The sequence below is a fragment of the Zootoca vivipara genome, chromosome 13, assembly GCF_965207765.1.
Source record: "Zootoca vivipara chromosome 13, rZooViv2.hap1.1, whole genome shotgun sequence".
Classification (NCBI taxonomy): domain Eukaryota; kingdom Metazoa; phylum Chordata; class Lepidosauria; order Squamata; family Lacertidae; genus Zootoca; species Zootoca vivipara.
The window spans coordinates 12,717,547-12,744,875 of NC_142596.1; the positions used below are offsets into that span (position 1 = coordinate 12,717,547).

General features: G+C 43.0%; 1 protein-coding gene and 1 non-coding gene across 5 annotated transcripts in view; both read left to right on the top strand.

Moving 5' to 3' along the window:
• SEMA6D (semaphorin 6D) overlaps positions 1 to 27,329 on the top strand; it is a 401,170-nt gene that overhangs the window by 160,980 nt on the left and 212,861 nt on the right. The window lies entirely within an intron of this gene.
• TRNAK-CUU (transfer RNA lysine (anticodon CUU)) lies at positions 17,881 to 17,954 on the top strand. Its single transcript has one exon. It is a non-coding gene; the product is annotated as a tRNA-Lys (tRNA).

Consider the following 27,329-nt stretch of genomic DNA (forward strand, 5'->3'; position numbering starts at 1 on the left):
GGTCCACATGCTGTCCGCTCTCTGAAAACACTGAATATGGGGCCAACTTTGACAGGTGGGTAAGGATACCCACCTGCCAACCACCTGGCACCATTATGAATAAGGCTGCAACTTCAAAGGGGTTCAGACTCCACGCTGTAACCAATGGGGAGCTCCCTAGCGCAGCCAGTCAGAGCTGTCGACAAGTGTTTGCTTGCCGAGGAATAATTGGAAGAGCACTTTAGGCCCCTGTTCTTTTGCAGCCATGTTCTTGCCTGACCTACAGCTGATGTTGCAGATGGGTGTGGTGTCTGGGAAATTGCCTCAGGTCCAAATAGGACCCCACTGCTGGACCTAATTAGGTCCATGAGCCAGAGGTTCCTCCTAGAATCATAGACTCCCATGAGAGTTGGTCATCTAATCAACTCCCTGCAATGCAGGAATCTTTTGTACAACGAGGGGCTCGAACCCACCACCCTGAGATTAAGAGTCTCGTGCTCTACCAACTGAGCTGAATATTTTGCACATCCACAGCACAAAATAAATCCCATTGAGTTTTAATAGGGTTCACTCCCAGGTGAGTGGGTATAGGATTGCCGCCTGAATCCCTGAATGATTGGCGCTTAGATTTCCTTCAAGTGGAAGAAAGGTTTTTTGCTATTAGAAACTCAGCATGCAGTCAAGCAATTGAGCCAGGAAAACTGTATGGATTATTTACGCTGATAAAACTGGAGCAGGAAAAAAGCAATGAATTCACTAAACACATAAACAGAGCAAACTTGGGCGTATTTATTTTTCCATAGAATTTTTTTTTGTTGAGGAGTCTTTTTTCGGTGGGGAGTGGGGAGTGTTTCCCGATAGTGGGATCAGATTGATGGGTGCAGCATGTGTACATGATTTTCCCGTGGCGTAACGAGTTGGGCTAAATTAATATTTGCAGAGATAATATTGAGTTGCATTAGCCGTACCTCTGGCCTATCTCTAAAAGCACATTAAACCTGTATGATCCCATTTTAACCCTGCTGATGGCAGTTGAAGTCTGAACTTGTCTTTTGCACAGCAGAACAGAACTGTGTTGGTGTTCGCCAAAGAGATCATTATCCCTTTTCAGACAACCAATGTACCGTGAGTGATCTGGGGAGGGGAGATAGATTGCAGCTGTTGGCTGTGTCCCAGAATTGTGCACATTCAGTAGACTGTGAGTAGGCCCTGGGCAAGTGCAAACTGCTTTGCAACCCAAAATTTTAAAGAGAGCAGGATCTGCAATTATGTAGATAAACCCACGCATGCCATTTTTTTATGCACGAAGGGCCGCTTCACATATTCCTCTGAATGTTCATAGATCAGGGAGGGAGCCTGCTGGTGCCTCTCCTCCTTTGAGCACATTCACTTAAATGCCTAAGATTAGCCCTTCTGGGTTTGAGCATATGACACCGATCCTGGTCTGACTGCACTGGCTATCAATTAGTTTCCGGGCCCAATTCAAAGTGCCGGCTTTGACCTATAAAGCCTTAAAAAGCTCTGGACCGCGATACCTCAAGGACCGCCTTTTTCCATATGAGCCTACCAGGACCCTGACAAGACAGAAGTACTGTTTGTGGGGGACAGGAGGTGGGCAGGTGTGGAGGACTCCCTGGTCCTGAATGGGGTAACTGTGTCCCTGAAGGACCAGGTGCGCAGCCTGGGAGTCATTTTGGACTCACAGCTGTCCATGGAGGCGCAGGTTAATACAGGGCAGCTGTTTATCAGCTCCATCTGTTACACAGGCTGAGACCCTACCTGCCCGTGGACTGTCTTGCCAGAGTGGTGCATGCTCTGTTATCTCTTGCTTGGACTACTGCAGTGCACTCTCTGTGGGGCTACCTTTGAAGGTGACCCGGAAACTACAACTAATGCAGAATGTGACAGCTAGACTGGTGACTGGGAGTGACCGCCGAGACCACATAACACCGGTCTTGAAAGACCTACCTTGGCTCCCAGTACATTTCCGAGCACAATTCAAAGTGTTGATGCTGACCTTTAAAGCCCTAAACGGCCTCAGTCCAGTATACCTGAAGGAGCATCTCCACCTCCATTGTTCTGCCCGGACACTGAGGTGTCTTCTGGTGTCACCGAGGGCCTTCTGGTGGTTCCCTCGCTGTGAGAAGCCAAGTTGCAGGGAACCAGGCAGAGGGCCTTATCAGTAGTGGCACCCACCCTGTGGAACACCCTCCCACCAGATGTCAAAGAGAAAAACAACTACCAGACTTTTAGAGGACATCTGAAGGCAGCCCTGTTGAGGGAAGCTTTTAATGTTTAATAGATTATTGTATTTTAATACTTCTGTTGGAAGCCACCCAGAGTGGCTGGGGAAACCCAGCCAGATGGGCGGGGTATAAATATATTTATTATTATTATTGTTATTATTATTATTATTATTATTATTATTATTATTAATCTCCTGAGGCTCTTCTTTGTGTGCCTCCTCCTCGAAAGGTCCAGGGTGGCAATACAAGAATGGGCCTTTTCTGCAGTGGCTCCCTATCTGTGGAATGCTCTCCCCAGGGAAGTTTGCCTGGCACTTCATTTCATACTTTTAGGCACCTGATTTCATACTTTTAGGTTGACCTGATTGACATCCTATACCCTTTTAAAATGTGGCTCTTTTCTGGGGTGTTGGTATTAGGCTATTGTTTTTATTTTTATTTTATACAGTATATTGTGATCTTTTCTGTGAACCTCCCTGAGACCTTCGGGTATAGGGTGGTATATAAATTCATTATTATTATTATTATTATTATTATTATTATTATTAGCAAAATTCGGAGAAAGCTGGCTTTCAAAGGATGGGTGTGTTTTGGTTTCAGGAAGGGAAAACTACATATGCTTGTCTTTAAATGCAAGCTGACCTGATTTTGTCCCTCACCCCTACACTCCAGACGACTGCCTGCATTGCTGATACCTTTGAGCCCATTGTCCTCGTTCCAACCGAATAACTTTTGTTCCTTCCCTCTTCTTATAGTCTGACCCCCATCCCAGATGCATGTCAAACTTTCAGAAACACTTCGGTATCCACACGTTTAATCCTGACTTTAAAAGTCATAGCCTTACCTTGCTTTTAAAAATTGTTCATATCTCGAAACGAAAATCTTTTAATAGTAGGAGGTGGGATTGGGAGGGGGGGGGGGTTGGAGAAAAAGGCTTTTTCAAGATGACCAGAGAGAAATGAGGAAGAGTGGTATAATTAGGCTGTGGTCATGTTCTGGGGAAAATTGGGTTTCCTTGGGCAATATAAATCTCTTTTTTATTATTAATTCATTGTGTATGATTAGAATCAGGTCACGCAAAAGGGCACAGTGTCCTGATCTCTGTCTAAAATGAAGTTCTGGGCTGCACAGAAGAATAAAATAACGTATTTGACTGGGCTGGAGATAACAGAAAGTGCAACACTGCTAATTAGCAGACATGGCAAAGTTGCTTTCTGCCATTTTTAAAGAGAGGGTTCCAAATTTAGCATTCTGCTTTAAGATTTTGAAAATGCCAGATCATTCTATGGTAGTTCTAAGTGAAAGTGCTAAGAATTCTGATCCATTAAAAAGTAAATAAATGTTGGGAGCCAACCAGAACTTTGTTGGCTGGGTTTTGAAACCCGAAAATAGGAAGTAGGGGAAATTGCATGTCACTTTCACTTACAATTTCCTTTACTTCCTATTCCAAGGTTAAAAAACCCAGCCAACTGTGCCCCTCCTGTCAGTCCAATTCAGTGCCATTGCCTCCCCAACCTGATGCATCTTCAGCACTCTCCTTTTTTCTTTCTTTTTAAATATGGGTAGCTACTTCCTTTCCCCTAAATCAGTCATGTGGGTTATTCCACCCAATTAAGGATCACAAAGTGAATGTAATGATATCATGACCCTATGTAGACAGACAGGGTTGCATCATACCAGGAAGAGAAACTGAAAATGAGAATTATTTAAATAGATAGGTGGGTTTTGTTGTGGTTGTTTGAAGAGCTCCCAAAATATCCCCTCAAAGAATGGGTTGGGGGGGGGTGGCACTGCTGGGGGAAAAAAAAGTTTTACGTAGGGATGCATGGATCTGTCCATTTCCAGACAGTGTCAAATTGACGTGAATCATAAGTCTGTTCTGTTTTTGCATTAATGGCCCCATCGCATGCCACTTTAAACAGTCATGACTTCCCTCAAAGAATCCTGGGAGGTGTAGTTTGTTAAAGGTGCTTGGAGTTGTCGGGAGACCCCTTACAACAGGCACCCCCAAACTCGGCTCTCCAGATGTTTTGGGACTACAACTCCCATCATCCCTGACCACTGGTCCTGTTAGCTAGGGATGATGGGAGTTGTAGTCCCAAAACATCTGGAGGACCGAGTTTGGGGGTGCCTGCCTTACAACCTTCACAGAACTACAGCTGTTCCGTAAGAAGAGAGATGGACTGCCAAACCACTCTGAACAGTATAGCTTAACAAACCACCACCCTTAACAAACTATGGTTCCCATGGTTCTTTTGGATAAGCCACACCTCAACAGGTGGTATAAAAGAGCTTTCAATGTATGGTGCAGTTCTTTACACATTCTATTAGAATTTCGGGGCTGAATTTATACCACAATAACCAGAACAGTATGAAACCCAAAGGATTGTTGCAATGTTCCGATCCATGCATTAGTCCAGATGATGATAATTTGGATGTTTTTCCTTAAAAAAAAATGAAGGCCACATTTTACATCCCTAGGGGTGTCTAATTTCTAGAGATATCATTCCCAAAGTGTATGAAATTACCAGCGTCTGTGTCATTGACTAGAATGGAGTCTGCATAGCGCCAAAGGGATTATAACTATAACCTTAATAGTGGGGATGGGGAGGGGAAGAAATTTGATTCAGTTCTCATTTAAAGGCGAACCTATTGAATATGAAGTTCCTGGAACAGGACTGGAACCGAAATGCAGACATCCTTAGAAAGCCATACTTCTCAGAATTGTGCAGTGCCAAGTAACATGTAACAGAAAATGCTTGTGCTGGAGTGCAGTGGGCATAAAAATGAAGGGGAAAACAACATGTAAAGGAGCATTTTATTAGGGGAAATCTCTTTACAAAAATGTGTATATTAGGCAAGAGCAAAATATATTAGGCACAAAGCAAATACGTATACAAGGTGAAATTTGTACTACAGTGGTACCTCGGTTTACAAACACAATTGGTTCCGGAAGTCTGTACTTAACCTGAAGCGTACTTAACCTGAAGCGAACTTTCCCATTGAAAGTAATGGAAAGTGGATTAATCTGTTCCTGACAGGTCCACAGAGTACTTAAACTGAAAATACTCAAACAGAGGCGTACTTAAACCAAGGTATGACTGTACAACGCTGGTGGGTGTTCAAGGGGACTTTAAAAATTGCATACTGGTGTGGAAATGTGGAGAACTGAAATAAATTGAGAAGCATCTGAAATCAACAGATTTACCTATCTCTAAATGATGGAAGCTTAATTCTTCAGTGGGATGAAATCATCACGGCACAAAGATGAATGTGAAATATTACCGTGGGCAAGAAAGGCAGCCTCTCAACAGAGCTCGGTTATCCTCCACCCCAGTTGTGTTTGATTCTTGCCTGAAGTGAACATGCCAAGTGTTGCTATTAAGTAATTTGTGCCCCCAGAGGTATTTCCTCCCATCAACACACACAGAGGGCTTGGGTTTAAAGCAAAGTTAATCATCGAACTTGGAAAACAGAAACACCTGCAGTTCTACTTGACTTAAACCCACCGCTGAGCAGGCTTCAACCTATTCTGTAATGATTGCCCTGCTTCTAAGTTATTACAGTTAAAGCGCAAAATCTGCCTCACAATACTATCTCTATTCATATATAAGCCTTGTAGTACAGATTGGAGCGGGGCGGGGCGGGGGAGCAGATAATTAAGATGGTGAGAGCTATACATTTTGCCAGCAGCTGCATTAAAATGGAGCCGTTTGAAGTTGGCTTTCAGCAATTACATCAGAGTACTTGTTTGAGAACTTTTAAGAAAGCAGAATTCTCTAAGCCACCATTGTAGTCCCCACCCCACCCCCAGTAAGTATTATTTATCATGTCTAATGACAGATTGATTTAAATTAGCTCTGGCTGGGAAAGCAGACTTCCTTTGACAAGGGATAATTCAAGATGCATGGGGAAAATGGTGCCACTTATTCATTTCCCCCCTTTGTTCCACAAAATACCATGATTAAGATAAAGTGGGTGAGATATATATTATGGCGGCGTTTAGAAGCTTAAACACAAACCTGATCTCTGTGTGCGCAAAATGGAATTGCGGCTTCCTTCAAAGTGGAGCTGGGATCGGATGAGTTTGCATTGGTCTTGGGAAGGGCTGAGTCCTGCCACAAGGCTTCCAGGCAAACAGGGGCCTCTGAGGAAAAGGTACATACCCCCTCCCATACCATCTCTGCGGGTCAGCAGGTGGTGCTGTGGTCTAAACCACTGAGCCTCTTGGGCTTGCCAATCAGAAGGTCGGTGGTTCGAATCCCCACGACGGGGTGAGCTCCCGTTGCTCGGTCCCAGCTCCTGCCATCCTAGCAGTTCGCAAGCACGCCAGTGCAAGTAGATAAATAGGTATTGCTGCAGTGGGAAGGTAAATGGTGTTTCCGTGTGCTCTGGCTTCCATCGCGGTGTCCCGTTGCGCCAGAAGTGGTTTAGTCATGCTGGCCACGTGACCTGGAAAGCTGTCTGTGGACAAATGCCAGCTACCTTGGCCTGAAAGCGAGATGAGCGCCCCAACCCCATAGTCGCCTTTGACTGGACTTAACCATCCAGGGGTCCTTTACTTTTTTACTGCCTCTGCAACACCATGACCTTAAGAGCAGAGCCATTTTTGTTTGGGACCAGCTTACTTAAGGAACCGCCTTTCCCCCTACGTAGCTATTTGACAAAAATTGGTAGGTACATCATACCTGTTCTACATTGTGAGCAGTTGATCCTTCAGTGGGGCAGCACCTGTGGCTGCCTATTGATTGGGGGGGGGCTGCCTTGTCTCACATGTCCTTGACCAGCACCTGCTCTCCTCTGGGAACACTGAGAGTACCCCAGAGGTGTTCTTAATTCGTACTAGAAACCAGACTTTTTTTTTTTGGTGTTGTAGCTCCAACCCTCTGGAATAAGTCACAAGCCAAAATTAGGCTCACAACCCATATAATTGTGGATAGACATGTGCTGACATTTCTTGTTTAAGGTATGGCCCAGTCATTAACTGAATATTAATTTAACATCTGTAGGAATTGTTTGATTCTCTTTAGAGCTTGTAGGAAAGGTTTGCATGGTGGGGTTTTTTTGGAGTTGGTATAAATGATTTCAGTTGTTAAAATTTGTATTTCTTTTCTTTTATATTATTTTGATTCTATTGTACACCAATTTGATGGCCTGAGGTTCTGAAGCAGCTTATACATATCTATATATATATATAAATGTAAAAATCGTGAAACTGCGTCCTACACTTTTCTCCGTTACCGCTTGACCGATCGTCCTGAAATTTTGACACAACGATCCAGGCCATTCCCCGAGCGTCGTTGGGGGCAAAAATCCCTCAAATCACACACCTGGGCAGGTACAGACCTTGATTTCCACCAAGTCAAACAGCGCCCTCAAGTGGCGTAATACCCTCCTCCACCCCCTCCCTTCCTGTGAAATCTAAGCCACACCCACAAACCAAATGACATAATCAACCAAGCAACTGAAACCACCAAGGCGGCCATTATCAGACAGACTAGGCCGCTTTCCAGACTGGGCCAAGTGGAGGTAGGGGCCTGCCGGGGGGGGGTGAATAGAGGGCAGGGATACGTAATGGGTCAGAACGGGGGGGGGGGGAGAGACACAGGGATGAAACCTGCCCTCTCCACAGTATCTCGCCTCGACTCAGGGGGACTCTGAGGCTCAGGGTGATCTGAAGGGGGGCTATTACCCTCCATTTCACAGACTAACTCACAGCAACATGTGCAGGGCCAGCTAGTGTAAAATAAATAAGATAAATTAGGCAGGCTCTCTTGCTGTATGTTTTTAGATACCTGTTGAAAACCCTTTTTGTTTCTGCAAGTCTTCCCCAGATATATAATTTAGTTATTAAAAGTTATGCCGGTCTTATCTTTGTCTTCAGTGATGATGTTTTAATATATACATGTTTAATAGGTTTCTAATTTCAGCTGTGTTTTATTCAGTCTTATTTGCACACCACTTGGAAGGCTGTTTAAACAAGCAGTTTATATATCTTCTAATAAGTAAATAAATGTTCAGTGAACATGTTTTTTGGGGGGCGGAACAGGATTTTGCTGGCTGCTCTTGCCCCCTGAACACCACATGTGCAATTTCAACTATGCATAGAGTTGTACTATATAAAAAGATCATCTTCTTCAGTGGAGGGATTCTGTAGAAAGAAAGAAAAGAAAAACCTGTACCAAGAAAAGCTCAGTCGTGACCAAGCATCCTCAGTAGTCATAGAATGCTTAGAGTATGTTGTGTGGGGGAAGAAACTGATCTATTTGAGCATTTGCCCTTTTCATGTGTCATTTACTATTTAAGGCTGCATACAGACTACCGTTATACATTTAAACACATTCAAAACACATTTCCCCGCTCAAAGAATTCTGGGTACTGTAGCTTGTTTAAGAGTTGTTGGGAATTATAACTGTGAACTTCCATGCTCATGATTTTTATTTTATTTTTTTGTTAGGAAAAGAATGTGCTTCTGTAGTATTTTAAAGGTATAGTGCCTACCCAGCCTTAGTGTTCCTCATTTTTCCAGTTTGGGTCCATTGAATGCAATGGGTCTACTTTGAGTAGAAGTTACTTGGCTATAGCCTTTCCCTATTCAGCACTTTTTCAGGAAGACCTCTGCTCTCCCAATATGTGGAAGAAAGCTTTGCATGGGGCAGGTGACATTAAATGCAAGATGAGCAGAGGAACACTCATCCATCATGATTACTTTACTTAAAGCCAAGTAAATGGGCCTATTTTCTTCTGTCAGATGTTGAAGGGAACGAGGTGTCCCACAGAGCTGGAATGCTGAAAGTTACACTACAACTGAGGATAATTTGGGAAAGTGGCGAAATTACCTGGCAACTATATCTGAGATAATGTGATTCCTGATTCATTTCAAAGCACTTTGGATACACCCCAGGAAAGCAGGTGGGGGTAGAGAGGCTCCACACAGATGTTTGATACACTAGACAACCACCAGCTCTGCTTCCTGTGTAGCATCTAAAGTAACCATTGATGCCTTTGAAGCCACACCTGTGCTGAAGGAAGCAATTGCATTAGGAGGGAGGGAGGGAGATTCGGATCCAGGAACAGGATCCTTCAAGCAGCAGGTTGAAAGCTCCCCAAAGACCAGCTTTCATTTATCTTAGTGGAACTGAGTTTGTTTCTGTGTTCTTCAAGAAGGTATTTGTTGAACTTAACTCATAAACAAGACCATCTCTTTTGAAAAATGTACTTTATATTGTTTCCACTTGACGTAAAAGTTTACTTTTACAAGGCAGTCCCGCATGTGTCTGCTTAGAAGGAAATCCCATTGAATTCAATTGAGCATTTTCTCAGGCAAATGGGAATAATAATAATAATAACAATAATAATTCAGTGGTACCTCAACTTACGAATTTAATCCATTCCGAACGGACCTACGTAAGTTGAAAAATTTGTAAGTCGAAGCCAATGGGGGGGGGGAATTTAAAAAATTCGTAAATTGAAAAAATCCTATCTAGACCGCATCCAAAATGGCGGACGGAACTCTGTTCGTAACTCGAAACATTCGTAGGTCGAGTCATTCGTAAGTCGAGGTTGTTGAATGATTGTGTAAAAGTGTCATTATTGTTTCACTGTACCTTTAAGAGTCAGGAAAGATTTAATGACTGGGGCTCTGCAGCTGTGGAGCAGCTCTACAGGTGTTGCTGTGAAGCTGATGATGCAGGGTATATCAGGGGTGTTGTGTGTTGCCTCTGTGCTGGGCGTTTTCCCAGTGTGCTCTTGGTGGGTGGTTTGGTTGTGTGGGTATTTTGTATAAGCCTGATTTAATTTTTGTTAAATTTACTTTCTCCATTAAACCAAGCATTTGTTTAAGTCTTGGTCTCTATGTGTAAGTTCCTCAACCAGTTTCTGCTGATTTTGCTTTTAACCCTAACATCTTGGTTATGGGCCCAGTGGTTGAGTGTGGAACTGCACATGTTAGTTTTTGGAGAAAGGTTTAGAAAGGTTTTTTCCTTCTTTTTGCTGCAACGGTTTTGTGGGCTGGTGGTTGAAAAGTTCCAGCATGGCAGACCGTGTTGCTGAGGCTGAGAAGGCTTTAACATTCCCGCAACTAACGGCCGAGAACTACAGTTTATGGTCCTTTCGCATGGAAGCACTTCTAACTTCCTGTGATGTGTGGAAGTATGTGACCGAGGACCCTCCTGCTCCTGTGACCGATGCCTGGTCGAAAGGTGATGCTAAAGCAAGGGCATTAATTAACTTGTCTGTTAGTGATCAGCAAGTTGTGCATATAAGAAATAAGAAAACGGCCAAAGAAATGTGGGACAGTCTAGCGGCAGTGCACCTTAGAAAGGAGTCAGCGTCTGCCATAGCTAGCCAGATATCTGCTGTACCTCCAGCACAATTAACTGTGGAAGGGGTAACAGCAAGATTGATGGGTGAGCTGGACAGAAGGGAGGCTTGTGGGATTAGCACTCCTATTTCTAAAAATAATGAGGAACGCCGTATGCAAGTCTGTGGTGATTCATCTGCTTTCAAAACTTCCAAGCATTGCTGGTTTTGTAAAAAGCAGGGGCACCTTGCGAGGGACTGCAGATTTAAAAAGCAAAATGCTTCAGGGTCCGTTCCATTTCGTAAATCACAGACAGCAACCCAGCAGTCGGCAGCACATCGTAAAGATGGACGTGAGCCGCGAGCGTTCCATGCTCGTGAATTAGGTCGTAAAGTAATTAAAGATGACACGTGGAAATCGTTTGTAGTAGATTCCGGGGCGTCAATTCATCTTTGTAACGACCGAAGTCTGTTTGTTTCTTTCGAAGAGGAAATTGGCACCATTCATCTGGCCAACTCCGACGTTCTACAGTCGCTTGGCAGAGGTACTGTGAAACTTGACTCCTTGAACATCACAATAGCAAATTGCACTTACTGCCCATCAGTGGACAATTTATTATCAGTAAGTTGCTTTGCACGCCAAGGAGTAACTGTGTGCTTCACAAAATCACTATGTGAGTTCTACAAAGGGGGAAAACGTGTATTGTATGCCAGAGAGTCTGAAGGTTTATATAGACTATATTTTAAAAAGCATTCACAGCCACCTGTGAACTGTAGAGTAACCCAGCCAAGTCAAGGGTTGAGAAAAAGTCAGGGGCTGAGAAATGTAAAGCCTCACTCCGGATGTATTCATGAGGCGCATAGACTTTTGGGACATTTAAATTTCACAGATGTGATAAAGACAGAGAAGATTGTTGATGGACTAAACTTAAAGCCATGTAAATACTATATGCAATGTGTATCTTGTTGTAAGAATAAGATAAAAGTTGCAAGAAAGGGAAAATGCTCAGGCAGGAAAGTAACAGAGCCATTTGAACGTGTGCATTGTGATTTAGTAGGGCCACTCCCTCCTTCTTTAGGAAATTCAAAATATTGGCTTACTCTTATTGATCAGTACAGCAGATATTGTTTTGTTTACACCATTGCTGAAAAGTCACAAGCACTTGAGAAGTACAAGATTTTTTGCAACTGGGTAAAAACCCACTTTAACAAACCTATAAAGCATTTGTTTTCTGACAGGGGGGGAGAGTTTGTTTCTGAGGATTTTTCACATTTCCTGGAAGCGCAGGGGACTGTTCACGAGTTGTCCTGCCCTAGAAGTCCTTGGCAGAATGGGATTGTAGAAGTAGTGCAACGTGATTTGCAGGCAGGTGTTAAAACTTACTTGCATGATGCTAATTTGGGGAAAGAATATTGGGCGGAATCTCTTCATGCCTATCTTTTTGTTAAAAACAGATCCTATCATTCTAGTTTAAATGTTACACCCTATGAAATGTTGTTTAAAAAACGCCCTAATTTAAAATACCTGCGAATTTGGGGTTCAGACGTTATTATTCACTACCCTGCTAGACACAAGTTGGATGAGCGTAGTGTTCAAGGAAAGTTTATGGGCTACCAGCAGGGGGCGTACAGAGTTTATGTACCAGCAACTGGCAAATTTCATATTACCAGAAGCATGATTGAAACTGTAAATTGGAATAGAGTTGCTATTTTTCAAGATAGTGCTGGTTTAGATAATGCTGATGAGGAGGAAGTAGAAGTAGAAGAGGAAGAATCTGGAGCAGGGGATACTAGTGGATCTGAAGACGAAAAGCCTGTTGTGTCTGGTGATTTGTTTGAAAATTTAAAGACACAGACACCTAAAGAAAGGTTAAGTTCTTCTGAATTTTTTGAAAGTAAGAAAAGCCCACAAGAGTCTCATCAGTCTGATGATAGCAATTTACAGTCTCAAGCTAGAAGTCCAAATAGTTCTACTGATTCTGAAGGGCCTAGCTCTTCTTCAGGACTAAGACGTTCAGACAGAAAGAGACAGGAACCAAGACGGTTTTCAAAAGAGCAGTTATACACTGTGTATGCCAATAAAGCAGTTTTTGAGCCAAAATGCTACAACGATGTTCAAAAATTACCTTTGCATGAAGCTGTAAATTGGTACAAAGCTATGGATGCTGAAATCGCTTCTTTAAAAGAGCATAACACTTGGTCTCTTGTACCACAAACCCCAGACATGAGAGTTATTGATTCAAAATGGGTTTATAAAATGAAAACGAATGATAAAAATGAAGTTGTAAGGTACAAGGCTAGGTTAGTAGCCAGAGGTTTCCAGCAAATCCCAGGTGAAGACTATGATTTGTGTTACTCACCGAGCGTAAAATATGAATCTGTTAAGCTTTTGTTAAAAGATGCATCCCAGCGTGGACATTCTGTCTATCATGTAGATATAAAAACTGCCTATTTGTTTGCAGATTTAGAAGAACAAATTTTTATGCGTGTCCCTGATGGCGTAATCACCACTAAAGGAGTAGTGTGCAAACTAAATAAATCTCTTTATGGTTTGCATCAGAGTGGTAAAAACTGGCATCAGACTTTAGTGAAGGAATTGCTGGATTTTGGCTTTACACAAGGCAAGGCAGATAACTGTGTATTTACAAAAGAAAATGGAAATTCTGTGACCAAATTATGTGTGTTTGTAGATGATTTACTAATTTCTACAAAAACTAAACATGAATATACACAGGTAGTGTCACTGTTACAAGAAAAATTTGATGTGGTAGAATTAGGCAAAGCTAAAAACTATATATCCATGCAAATTGAAGAAGGCAAAAATGGTTCTTATCTGATTCATCAAAATGCAAAAATAGATGATCTTGTTGAAATGTTATGTTTAAAGAATGCAAATGGGAAAGAAACGCCTATGGTATGTGGTTTCACTTTTACAGATGGCAATAACACGTTCTCTGACAAAACTTTGTATCGCTCTGCCATAGGCAAGCTCAATTTTATTCAAAGAGTTTCAAGGCCAGATGTGACTTATGCTTTTCATTTTCTGGCAAAATTTGTAGAAAAACCCACTACCCAATGCTTCAAAGCTCTTAAGAGAGTGGTGATGTACCTCAAACACACAAAACGTTACAGATTGGAATTTACACCATCTGTTGACAAAGGTTTTGAAATATATTGTGATGCATCTCATGCTGTAGAGCAAAATAATTACAAAGGTACATCTGGTATGGTTTATTTTTATAATGGGTGTCCTTTTGAATGGAAAGCACAGAATCAAATGATTAATTGTCTTTCTTCAACTGAAAGTGAGTTATATGCCTGTACTCAGGCCATCCGTGATATAGAGTGGTATTTACAAATATTTGAAGACTTAAAGATGCCAGTATCACTCCCAGTAAAAGTTTATCTCGATTCCCAGAGTGGACTTGCTATCCTGTGCTCAGAAACCAACACACAGCGCACTAGAGTGTTGAGATTACGTTTACAATTTGTAAAGAATTTGATTGCTGACAAAACAATTGTTTTTGAATATGTCCCCGGTGACAGACAAGTTGCAGACATCTTTACTAAAGCACTTCCAAAAGTTGCGCATGAAAGACATGTACAAAGTTTGTCTCTGTTTCACAATAATGAACTGCAGGGGATATGTTGAATGATTGTGTAAAAGTGTCATTATTGTTTCACTGTACCTTTAAGAGTCAGGAAAGATTTAATGACTGGGGCTCTGCAGCTGTGGAGCAGCTCTACAGGTGTTGCTGTGAAGCTGATGATGCAGGGTATATCAGGGGTGTTGTGTGTTGCCTCTGTGCTGGGCGTTTTCCCAGTGTGCTCTTGGTGGGTGGTTTGGTTGTGTGGGTATTTTGTATAAGCCTGATTTAATTTTTGTTAAATTTACTTTCTCCATTAAACCAAGCATTTGTTTAAGTCTTGGTCTCTATGTGTAAGTTCCTCAACCAGTTTCTGCTGATTTTGCTTTTAACCCCAACAGAGGTACCACTGTAATAATAATAATAATAATAATAATAATAATAATAATAATAATGGCTTCCCAATGGAGCCCATAGTGGCAAACAACCAAAATAATAGATTTTTTTTTAAAAAGAAACTTTTAAAACAAACCAAATATTATCCTCATATCCATTAATTTCAAAGTTCACTGCTGTCAAGCCACCAAATGCTTGGATGAATGGGAATGCTTTAAAATTTCACCTGAAACATTGATAATGAAGGGAACAGATGCAGCACAATAGACATGGTGTTCCGTAAGTGGAGGGCCATTATGAAGAAGACCCTGCTATGGGTCAGCATCAGCCAGGCGACACACAGTAGCACCATCACCACCAGCAGCAGGGTTCCCCCAGACAATCATAAGCCCCAATATGCTTGAGACTTGGAAAGGTGATTTTTAAGGATTTCTATGCTGGCCCGTGCAGCACTTTCAAGACCAGTGGTGCATGATCCCGTCAGAATGTCATGGAAGTCTACTCAATATTGATCCAGAGCAGATTCCAGTGTGTAGTTAGCAGAGTAAAAACGTAAACACATTGCAGGATTCCCCCCCAAAAAATAGACCAGAGGCAATTGTATTTCATCCAGCACAGCTTTACTGCTGCTGAAGGCAAATGAGCATAACGGTCGCAAATCCAATGCATTCAGGATTGGCACTGTCCATAAGAAATCCAGTTGCAGCAGACTTAAGTTAAACTTACAATAACTTATAATAAGACTAAACCTTAACACTATATACGGAACATCACACCAGAAGGAAAAGAGATAGAAAGAGAAAGTGAAACCTAGGCTCCTTCTGGCCTATTACAGTGGTACATCGAGTTACAGACGCCTCGAGTTACAGACACTTCCAGGTTACAGACTCTGCTAACCTGGAAGTAGTACCTCGGGTTGAGAACTTTACCTCAGGATGAGAATGGAAATCACGCGGCAGCAGTGTGGCGGCAGCGGGAGAGCCCATTAGCTAAAGTGGTACCTCAGGTTAAGAACAGTTTCAGGTTAAGAACGGACCTCCGGAACAAATTAAGTTCTTAATCCGAGGTACCACTGTATTATAGTCAGCATGACTTTGACAGAAGAGATAACAGACCCAGTTTAAGCCAGCTGTACTCAGCTTCTCTGAAGGAATAACCCAAACATCATGAACCTTCTGCTTGTTTCTTTCGCACAGAGCAGCTTCCAGAACCCTCTTGAATTAATTAGAATAGGATAGTTCTCTACACATCACACCAATGCTTTCTGCACCAAAAAATGCAAACTGACACAGAATGCCCCACTCCCCAACCTGGCAACCATATTTTGCTCTGGCTGAGCTTCCAGACCATCCTTATTGGCCTACAGAAAAGTGAGGTATTCCTGGATCAAAGAAAAAATCTGGGACTGCTTTTGTAAATCTGGGGTTGTCCCTGGAAAATAGGAACATTTGGAGCATCTGGGAGAGTCCAAGGGGCCAGAGAAGGAGGTGGGGGCACATTTGGCCCCTGGGCCTGAGTTTGCCAATCCCTACTTTCATGGTAAATACCTGCAGTTTGAATTGGCCCCAGAAACAGATGGGAAGCCAGCAATTGTATAATATAAGGATCAGATTGTAGGAGAAATGTAAGATAACACAAGTCTGTTAACACTTCTCTTTGTAGCTTCCGCTCAGTGAGAGTCACAAGCAATCCCATCTGAGCACGGAGGAAAGTGAGATGTCTTTTGTGTTATATGCCTAGAAGAGTGTGGTTTCCCTCCCTCCAGCTCACTATGGGTAGCAGCTGTGACAATGTGAACATCTGGGATGAGCGCAGTAGCTGTGAGACACGCTTAAGTGTCACAGACCCACCCTTGAGCGAGGCCGGTTCTTTTCATTTCTGCCACAGAGAAGCGTCAAAAACAGCTCAACTGAACCTCGGGTTTCAATTTGGCATGAAATGTGTAGTTCTGAATAGGAACGACAGATAATTTCCTCCTTGGGTTCTGCCACCTAGCATTATTTTTTCACAGTTTCAAATTAATATTTGTCAAGAGAAAATAGGGATGCCTCAGAAGAAGAAGGCAAAAAATATGATGGCACGATTTCTCTCTTTCACCTTGCAGGACTTAACTTTTCAAGCTGATTATTCTTCAGAGTTAAATAGAGAGAGAGAGAGAAGGAAGAAAAAGTTATGTTGATTAGTTAACTCATTGCCATCCTCCAGCAGAGAATGTATAATTCCTGCCCAGTCCAAGTTGCTAAGATGAGCTCTGCTTTAATCAACCATTGTAGGACCAGCTCTAGATTTGAATGGACTCTTCCTGCATTGGTGAGCTTGCCTGGAAGTGGGAGGAAAGGAGAGCCATTTATGTTTCCCACAATGCCCTGGGAGAGAACAATGTTAGGCAAGGAATTCACATGGTGGCTTAGAGCTTGAGAAGCCAGGGAAGGTGCAAGTGCTGGGAATCAGCCTTGGCATTAGTCCAAGGTTGCCAAACCTGATTTCAGTACAGTGGTACCTCGGTTTACGAACACCTCGGTTTACGAACTTTCGGTTTACGAACTATCCTAACCCGGAAGTTAGTAAACCGAGGTGCCGGAGGTCTACTGAGCGTCCGATGCCTCCTGGAGGCCCGCAGCGAAGGCCCGGCCTCCCCGAAGGCATCGGAGCAAAGGCCAAACCTCCCCAAAGGCATCGGAGCGTCAGATACCTTCGGGGAGGCTGGGCTTCGCTCCGATGCCTTTGCGGAGGCCGGGGAGCGTTTCCGTGACTGGGCTGCAGTCACGAAAGTGCTCCCCGGCCTCCGCAAAGGCATCGGAGCGAAGTCCCGGCTCCGATGCCTTCCGGAGGCTGGGGAGCGTTTCCGCGACTGGGCTGTGCAGCCGTGAAAGCAGTCCCCGGCTACCGAAAGCAAGTCGCGGAAATGCTCCCCGGCCTCCGCGAAAGCATCGGAGCAAAGCGGTTAATCCGTTCTAGGGGGTGTTTTTCCTCGTCTAGAACGGATTAATCAACTTCCCATTACAGTACTTTCAATGGGAAAGTTCACTTCGGTTTACGAACACTTCGGTTTATGAACAGACTTCTGGAACCAATTGTGTTCGTAAACCGAGGTTCCACTGTAGTCTATATGCTGTAGTGTGATGTAAAGGATAGAGTGTTGACTTGGGTCACATGAACAGCATGCATTTCAAGCACTCTTGTGCCACTTAAACACACATGGCTTCACCCAGAGAATCCTGGGAACTGTAGTTTATTAAGGATGCTGGGAATCATAACTCCTAACAACTCTCAGCATCCATAACAAACTACAGTTCCCAAGATTCTTTGGAGGAAGCCATGACTGTTAGAGTGGCTCAAGAGCTCTTTAGGTGTATGGTATGGATGTAGTAGCCTGGGATAGCTCAGTTGGTAGAGCATGAGACTCTTAATCTCAGGCTCGTGGGTTCAAGCCCCACGTTGGGCAAAAGATTCCTGCTTTGCCGGGGGTTGGACTAGATGACCCTCGTGGTCCCTTCCACCTCTTCAATTCTGTGATTCTATGATTCCATGACCCTTGTCCTGAAAGGCTTCCAATCTCATAAATCAGAAAGAAGAGGCAACAGAGAAATAAGGAAAGGAAATAGAAGGAGGGAGTAAACAGGGAAAGAATGTGTGATTATTTCAGTTACACGTACGGAGGCTGAGCTATGGTAGGTCACAAGGATCAGCAGGGCAGGGGTGGGCAAGAGGCTGCATGGTTCAGTAGTAATATACATGTTTTGTAGTGTATTGAATAACAACACACACACACACAAGACTGGTTCACCTGGAGCCTTCTTTGCTATCATTGTGGCAACAAAGACATTTTTTTTCCGGAGCAGCCCCCCACCACGCCTTTTCAACACCTGTAGGTTGCTTTTTCATGTGGCCTATTCAGTGATGGCCCCTGTTTTAATTACATATATTATTTATATGCTGCTTACTGACCACTTCAAACTTTCTAAGTTGTTTACAAAACATAAAACCAATTGCGTTTGTGAAACACTCTTCCGAAAGAGTCTGTCCTGGGGCTTATCTTAATGGGCAGTATCCAACTAACCTGTTATGTCAGCTCGTGGGTTTCCACTTGCACTATGGAGCTTGCCCCACTTCCTCACCCCTCACCATCCCCACATCAGCTCTGAAGGCTTGGGGAAAACCCTAGAATGGATTTAGGTGGCCCAAGAGGGGGAAGAGAGGGGGGAAAGTTCCACTGCACAAAGAGAAATGGTTGGACTGACAGAACGAGTTAGTTGGACACCACCCAATGTCTTTTCCCCTCCTTTGGTACCAGGCAAAACTTTTTATTTCCCCTGCCCTATTATTATTATTTTTTAAAAAAAAATCAATGTGTTCTTATCTCAGCTGTTAAATTTTAAAGCCTTTCTGGACATTCTGCTTGGATGTAAAATCCACACTTGAACAGAGAATGGGAGAAAAAAAATGCTAAATTCCTTCCAATCCATGGTGGCTGAAGGTTTGAAATGTGAAATCGTGCTTACCTGTAGGGACACCCAGTGTGGTTTAGAACCAAAATCATGTAGGGTTCTAAATGATGCAGGAACCCCCATAGTCCTACTCTGGAGAAGCTTCTAACCCAATGGGTTCCAGGGCTGCTACCCCTGGGGGTACTCAGAGGTAAGCCAGTGGGGGCACTGGAGGTATAAATGACCATCAGACTTTGAAAAGCTGGTCTCACTGGATTACGTTCATTGATTTTGTTGAATTTATTAAACTAAATAGTTTTAACTGGGTTTTTAGTACATGTGCAATTGATTGTTACTGTGTTGAATTTTATTGCATTATTATCTTCCTGAGTGGGTCGTGCAAACAGGTATTCTGAATGATTTTTGTAGGGTAGGGTAGGGAACTCTGGAATTAAATTTGTGGAACTAGGGAAACATAGCCCCAAAAGGTTTGGGAACTACTGTACTGCTCCTACCGGCTAAGTCCACCAGCCTTCTGTTTACAGTGGCATTTTGATGTTCAGGGAGGCAAAACAGTTGTTCAATCATTGATGTTGTTTTTAGCAGGAGCAATAGATCCTCAAATATATACTGTATATATAATCTAATACAGTATCTTAATTGCCCTTTAAAATAAGAAAAATAAAAAATGAGCAATTGCATTTGACAACCGTACAGCTGGCAAAGATGCACAAGAGTCGGCAAAGGAGGTGCTAAAAATGTAATATAGCATATTGCTTCCCTTGGCTGCACCACGAGAATAGTCCTCTGAAAGAATATGTTTGCTTATTTTGTTTACGTCCTATGGGAATCTCAAGCGCAGTAAGGGTTTCCTAGAAAAATTAGATTATTTTAAAGCCAGGAACACAGACAAATTGTAGGCTGTAATATGTATATGTACACACACACAATATAACTCGTACGTGGATGCATGCACACACACAAATGCTATTTCAAAATATATGTAATATGCATGACTATATGTAATTCAATATATATAGATACATAATACATAAATTCATTTTGCTTAGCAAAATTCCAGTGAGCAAAGGAGATACATTCAGTAAGAGTATGAGCTGCAGAAATCAATTTCTTTTAATATGATTTTGTCAAACGAGTGAGGGGCAGGGGGGAGGCTGGTTCAATAACAAATGAGCAGTTCTGTTTTTTTCAGGAGGGAGAGGTTTAAAGGATTAGGATCAATTTATGGAACTTGATTCAGCAAGAAAAACGCTTCAGTTCTGCAACTTAATTGTAGTGGCTGGGTATAGCTGAGCTGGTGCCTATATAGAACCTGAAGACAGCAATTTATGTTTAAGAAACTGTGTTGTTGGTTTTCAGACCTGCAAGGAATGTTACACTTAAAAATACCATGGGTGATTTTGCCCTCTTGTGCCTGTGTGTCTATTACTACTTTGTTTTGTAAAACAATGACTTAGACTATGGTCAGGGGAATCTGGCTGAGTAATGGAACTATTCACCAACAAGAATTGGCTCAAATCCCACTTCAGCACTCTGAAAAAGAGCAAGATTCAGTCTGAAGCACTTGGGAGGTTGCAGTTTGTCTAATTGTCTGTATCACAATTCAGGGGGAATACAAACGAAAGCTTTGCGTCTCCTCCATATGCTATGGGAGGTAAACTGCTATATCTTCTTTCCTTTTGACATGAAATTTTCAGGCATAGCTATCCTGTCTGAAGTGAATAAAGTGTACCAAATTTCAGACATAAAGGAGTTCACGGGTCACCTTCAAATTTACCGCCCCCCCCCCAAAAGAAGCATCTGCAACTCTAATTTTTTTAGCATCAAAAGATGAAATTTATAAGCATAATAGCTGCTTTTGAGGAGATGAATCCTGCCAAATTTCAGAGGGATAACTGCAGCAATTTTTTTGCAAGGGCAGCCTTTATAATTCTGGGGTGCTTAAAACGGAATTGTTCAGTTAATTTCCCCTATTGTTTTGGGAGCAATTTATATGAAAATAGATATCATGAGACAGACATCCCTCCTTCGCAATTTGCACACAGGCAGCACACCTAGAACACACCATGTAAATGTGTTGAATGACAGCCACCATAAAGCATGAGCCAAAGACTCACAGCGATGGATTTGCTCTTGCTCGCATTCTGCAGAGCTGTGTGTACTGTGGCACCATCTCCTTGCTTTGTTGTTGTTTAGTCGTTTAGTCGTGTCCGACTCTTCGTGACCCCATGGACCATAGCATGCCAGGCACTCCTGCCTTGCACTGCCTCCCGCAGTTTGGTCAAACTCATGTTCGTAGCTTCGAGAACACTGTCCAACCATCTTGTCCTCTGTCGTCCCCTTCTCTTAGTGCCCTCAATCTTTCCCAACATCAGGGTCTTTTCCAAGGATTCTTCTCTTCTCATGAGGTGGCCAAAGTATTGGAGCCTCAGCTTCACGATCTGTCCTCTGCTTGCTAGTCTGCTCCAAAGCATATGGCTATTATAACACACCTTGGGGAATACATAGCACATAGACACTTAGGACAAAACTACATAGTATAGTTTTGTATCTTTCTCATGGAGGCATAATTCTTAATGAAAACTTAGAGCAAGCATAAAATATGGATGGTCAAGCAATTTAATCATTGCAAATTCTGATCTGATGTTCTTATCCAACCTTCACCATGAGGTCTCAGGGTGGAACACTCTCTCTCTCTCTCTCTCTCTCTCTCTCTCTCTCTCTCTCTCTCTCTCTCTCTTATCCATTGGCAGCTTTATTTCTCTGAATGTGTTGGTGCAATTCTCAGCAATTTAAGTGTATCAAAGTACAAATTGATGTACATGTTTTTGAGAGCAAACACACTTTAAATGCATATTTTTGAGAGGTTTGTCTTTATTAATCAAACAAACCACAGATTAATGCAGGAAAGGAACAGATTAGGGGGTTGGATTGTTGTTGTTGTTTAGTCGTTTAGTCGTGTCCGACTCTTCGTGACCCCATGGACCATAGCATGCCAGGCACTCCTGTCTTCCACTGCCTCCCGCAGTTTGGTCAAACTCATGTTCGTAGCTTCGAGAACACTGTCCAACCATCTTGTCCTCTGTCGTCCCCTTCTCCTAGTGCCCTCCATCTTTCCCAACATCAGGGTTTTTTCTAGGGAGTCTTCTCTTCTCATGAGGTGGCCAACGTATTGGAGCCTCAGCTTCACGATCTGTCCTTCCAGGGAGCACTCAGGGCTGATTTCCTTCAGAATGGATAGGTTTGATCTTCTTGCAGTCCATGAGTCTCCTCCAGCACCATAATTCAAAAGCATCAATTCTTCGGCGATCAGCCTTCTTTGTGGTCCAGCTCTCACTTCCATACATCACTACTGGGAAAACCATAGCTTTAACTATACGGACCTTTGTCGGCAAGGTGATGTCTCTGCTTTTTAAGATGCTGTCTAGGTTTGTCATGCCTGTTGTCTTTGTCCCTGGAGTTTCCCTGATGTTGGGAAAGATTGAGGGCACTAGGAGAAGGGGACGACAGAGGACGAGATGGTTGGACAGTGTTCTCGAAGCTATGAACATGAGTTTGACCAAACTGCGGGAGGCAGTGTAAGACAGGAGTGCCTGGCGTGCTGTGGTCCATGGGGTCACGAAGAGTCGGACACGACTAAACGACTAAACAACATCAGGTTTGTCATTGCTTTTCTCCCAAGAAGCAGGCGTCTTTTAATTTTGTGACTGCTGTCACCATCTGCAGTGATCAAGGAGCCCAAGAAAGGGGTTGGATTAGGGTTGAAAAAAAGACTGAAAATGGCTGGATTTGTCTCTTCCTAGGATAGGTGTCTCTTGTGCATGATGCTTGCACACATAATACACAGTTCTTTGTGTGCTCTCTTTGCAGCACACCTTGCAGAGGCGTACATCAATTTCTTCAATATCTAGCTCTCTGTTCTCAAAGTATCTGGATAGCTGGAGGGAACAAAGGAGGGCACATTTAAATCCTCTCTGCTCGGACACGACTAAACGACTCAACAACAACAACAATCCAACCCCTAATCTGTTCCTTTCCTGCATTAATCTGTGGTTTGTTTGATTAATAAAGACAAACCTCTCAAAAATATGCATTTAAAGTGTGTTTGCTCTCAAAAACATGTACATCAATTTGTACTTTAATACACTTAAATTGATGAGAATTGCACCAACACATTCAGAGAAAGAAGGCTGCCAATGGATAATTAAGTGTGTGTGTGTGTGTGTGTGTGTGTGTATTCCATGCCCTTAATGACTTTTGGGAATGATCTAGTGGCTCTTGAGTTTTAAGTGTGTATAGGTAGCCAAAGCCCAACACTGATCTGACCAGGTTTGTTTGTGTGCTATGTTTGTTTGTTTTGCATTACTGTAATTCATTCTCTTGTCATGCTTTGCATCCTATGGATGTTTACTTGGGGATGAGTTCCACTAAGAAGAAGAAAAATCTGTAAAATACACTCAATCTCAAATGTAGAGTGTGTGTTATTACAAACGAATCACTTTTTTTATTACCATGTATAATTCAATGGTATTGTTTACACACACAAAAACCCTAAATGCTGTACACATATAAGCACACAGTCATATGTTAGTTGTATATGCAGTGTCACCATAAAATGTCCCAAATGCAGAAACTGTCAACATTGTCTTATCTGCATATGGTGATTGTCTGAAATACAAACAGGAACCAGGGAATGCAGACAAGCTTCTAATGGTAATATAACTCCATACTTTTCAGGCATGCAAGAGACTACTGAGGGCATGTGTATTTTTATTTCTCAAGCTTTGGGATTTTTTAAAGCTCTGGATCCTAGCTATAGAAATTAAAAATGCCAATGGCTTCTTTCTGACATTATGTGAAACCATAGTTGGCATTAACCACGGTTTAGGATTGAAACCCTTTTGAACCCAAGAGGCTTGAGCTTCAAGCATGCAGCAGGGCATGCCATGGTTTAAAATTGAGTGTCTGCTTTGATTTCCATCTTCTCAGGACTGGGTTCAATAAGATCACTCTCATGTCTGTTGTGGCGTATTGGTTGTAACTATGGTTCATCCATTCAGACAACACATCAAAGCACGGCTGTCATAAACCTTGGTTTGCAAACATGCATCAGATGAAGATTTCTGATTCCGATTTGTGGGCTGCTCACCAACCATGGCTTGCCTGTGTGGACAGCCATAGTTAAGTCTCCTTTTAACCATTGCTCAGGCATAATGCATAACAAATCAGTTTGGCAGAAAAAAGGTTAAATTTGAGTAAAACATGGAAGACTATGTGTATTGTGTATTGTCTTCTACTTCACAATTGTAAGCCTCAGTGCATAGTCTAATAATCACATTTCAATTGTTGGTTTGCCTCTCCTGCAGTAGCCTTGCCAGAGTCAGTCCTTTGCAGGTCAAATTGTGGCCTTTCAGAACAACTAAACAAAAGCAAATGTTTTGAAGATGATTATAACTTTTCTTAGGAACTTATTACGTAAACTTGTTTGAGAAAAAGGGTTTTGTTAGTGTGTTAATTTTATCTCCATTCAAAACACAGGGGAGAAAACAATCAATGTTTGCCTAATGGAAAAAGACAATATCAGGAGGAAGAAAATTATATTTCCAAGTTTCTAAGACTGCATTACAAACATTGGGAGGGGAAAGGGGCACAAAGCAGAATGGGGGAAACAATAAGATCTATAAAAATTAATTCAGTTTCTGCTTCTAGAAATGTATGACATTCTTCCAACAGCACACTAATAGAATTTTAAATGTAACTCAGAAGGATGGAAGGCATGATGAGTGTGTGTGTGTGTGTGTGTGTGTATGTGTGCGTGTATACACATTTTATTTTTCCCCAGTAGCTAAGAGCGTTAGTAAAGGACAAGATCGATTTTCTTTCTTTAATTCTTATATTTGAAGCTTTACAGCTTAAAGCAATAATGACTTTTTCTTTAATGAGTAAAATAAGTTAGAACACCACACTTATTTGCATTGCAAAAGAAACTGTTGTCCTGATTGTGACTTGTCTGTTACAGGATTTTAGAGAGAGTAGTAATTAGCAATGATTTCTCATAGAAATAGCATTCAGGTGTTGAAATACATTCAAAGAAGTTGACATATTTTCTTTATTTTTATTTTTATTTTGTTTCTTTTTCTTTTTCTCTCTTTTTTTTTTTTGAGTAGGAAGGCAAAGCCCTCTTCAAGAAGAAAGTGAATCTAACAGAACTTTGTTTAAAAAGAGATGTATAGCAAGCAGGCCTTTTTTAAAAAAGTTTTTGCCTTTAAACCTCCCCTCCCCCCTTAAATAAATTCACACAAGACTCAAATTATGGTTTGGTTTTTGGCAGAATTTAGGCCACAGCTTTATTGATTACATCAGGTGAGTGGTTGCATAGGCTCTGGTTTGACTAGCTCCCTGCACCGTTGCAGGTAGCGCTGACCCAGGGCATCAGCATAGATCAGCCTAGGGTGAACACCCGGAATGGCGGAAAGCTGGGGACATGCTATGTCCACCAGCCAGATGTCCTCCTGGACTCAGGTACAGGCACAACCCCCTTGCAGGGTTGACCAAACCATTGAGTCCCTGGAATCCTTTAACGGAATACCCTTCACATAGGGATGGTGAGAGGGTTCCCCATCCCGATCACCTGAACCAGAGCCTATCTGCAACCTTACAAGTTGTGACGATTTGCTACGCGGCTGGCAGGCGAAACCCAAGTGGGACCAGTCAATCAGCCAAGTGGGGAAAATTCCTGCCGTGCCCCTGTCCCACTGACAGACGACACACAACGGCATAGCAAGGTCAAGCGTGCAAGCCCTAAAAGTAGGGAGAGGTGGGCGGGTGTTCCAATGCACTGAGCAATAGAGGAAGCTCTGAGCCACATGCATGCACATATATAGGTCCCTTGTTCGGTTTGGCTAACATCCCATTGGCCTGATTCAACCCAGCATCAAGGGACCTACCAATAGGGTGTTGTGGCTATCCAATCGTACCCACCCACAACACAAGGTTTGGTTGCCAGGTCACACCACAACACGTGCCCTCTTTGAGGGAGGGCACGATCTGTAAAATATCACAGAAAAAAAGAAGTACATAGAGGTGTTGCCAACTCAGTTTTGCTCAAAGTAGCCCCATTGTAATTAATGGACACAGCTAACGTAGATCCATTCATTACAATAGATCTAACATTGTATAAAACCCATAAGAAGGGTATTGTCCCCAAAGGGAATTACATCTGAATTAGGCCGAAAAGCATATTTTTAAACTATGGAACTTTTACAGGAGTTCCTCAGACTCCATTCCTGAGAAAGTTTTACCTCTGGTGCCATCTACCTTTGGCATGTGGCCCTTAGTAGGTTCTCCAGACAGGAAAGCGGCCCTCAGCCTGAGAAAGGATTCCTACCCATGCTATAAACCCTCCCCCTCTTCAAATGTAACATACACTGACTTCTTCTAAACAAAATGACTGTTTACCCCAACCCATTGGAAGACTGCAACTCCCATAATCCCTAATCATTGTGCATACTCAGTGAGGCCAATAAGAGTTGTAGTCCAAAATATCCAGAGGGCACCAAGTTGGGGAAAAATTGCACTTACACTTTGCTACACATCCCCATTTCCATGACTGGTGAGGAGTTCCACTGGGAATGCCACCAAGTTCAGTTTCGTTTAGATTAAGGTTACCAGAGATCCCTGTTTCCCAGGGACAGTCCCCAGATTTGTGAATAAGTCCGCAGACAAATTCCATCCCCGGAATGTCCCCAGATTTCATCTAATGTCCCCGGGAAACGGAGCAGTCGCAGTCTCAGCAGCCCGGAGCAGTTGGCTCTGGCTGGCTTCAGGAGCTGCTCGCAAGTCCCTATATGAGGGTGGGGCAGGGGCTCTAAGATGCAGCTTCTGGGCTGCCTCCACCTTCCCTGACCCCAGCAACTAAGCTGTGAAGGGAGGCTTCATGCTGCCTATCAGAGCTTGCGTGCGAGCAGCAAGGGGCAGGGATCTCTCAGCTGTGAAGGGAGGCTTCACAGTTAGGCAGTGGAAAGCCTCCCTTCCCAGCTGAGGGATCCTCGCCCCCTCCTGCTTGCACACAAGTAGAAGTTGGGATGGGGCTGCTCCGATGGGGAGGCATTGCGCTGCCTGAGAGATCCCTGCTCCCTCCTGCTTGCACGCAAGTAGGTGTGGGGATGAGGTTGCCCCAAAAGGCAGCATGAAGCCTCCCTTCCCAGCTGAGGGATCCCCACCCCCCTCCTGCTTGCACGTAAGAAGGAATGGGATTGGGGCTGCTCCGATGGGAAGGGAGGCACCGCACTGCCCGAGCCTCACCGCCACCGCCGCTCTTGGCCCTCCTTCTCCGCCTTCCATGCCTGACCCACCACGCACCGCTTCCCCAC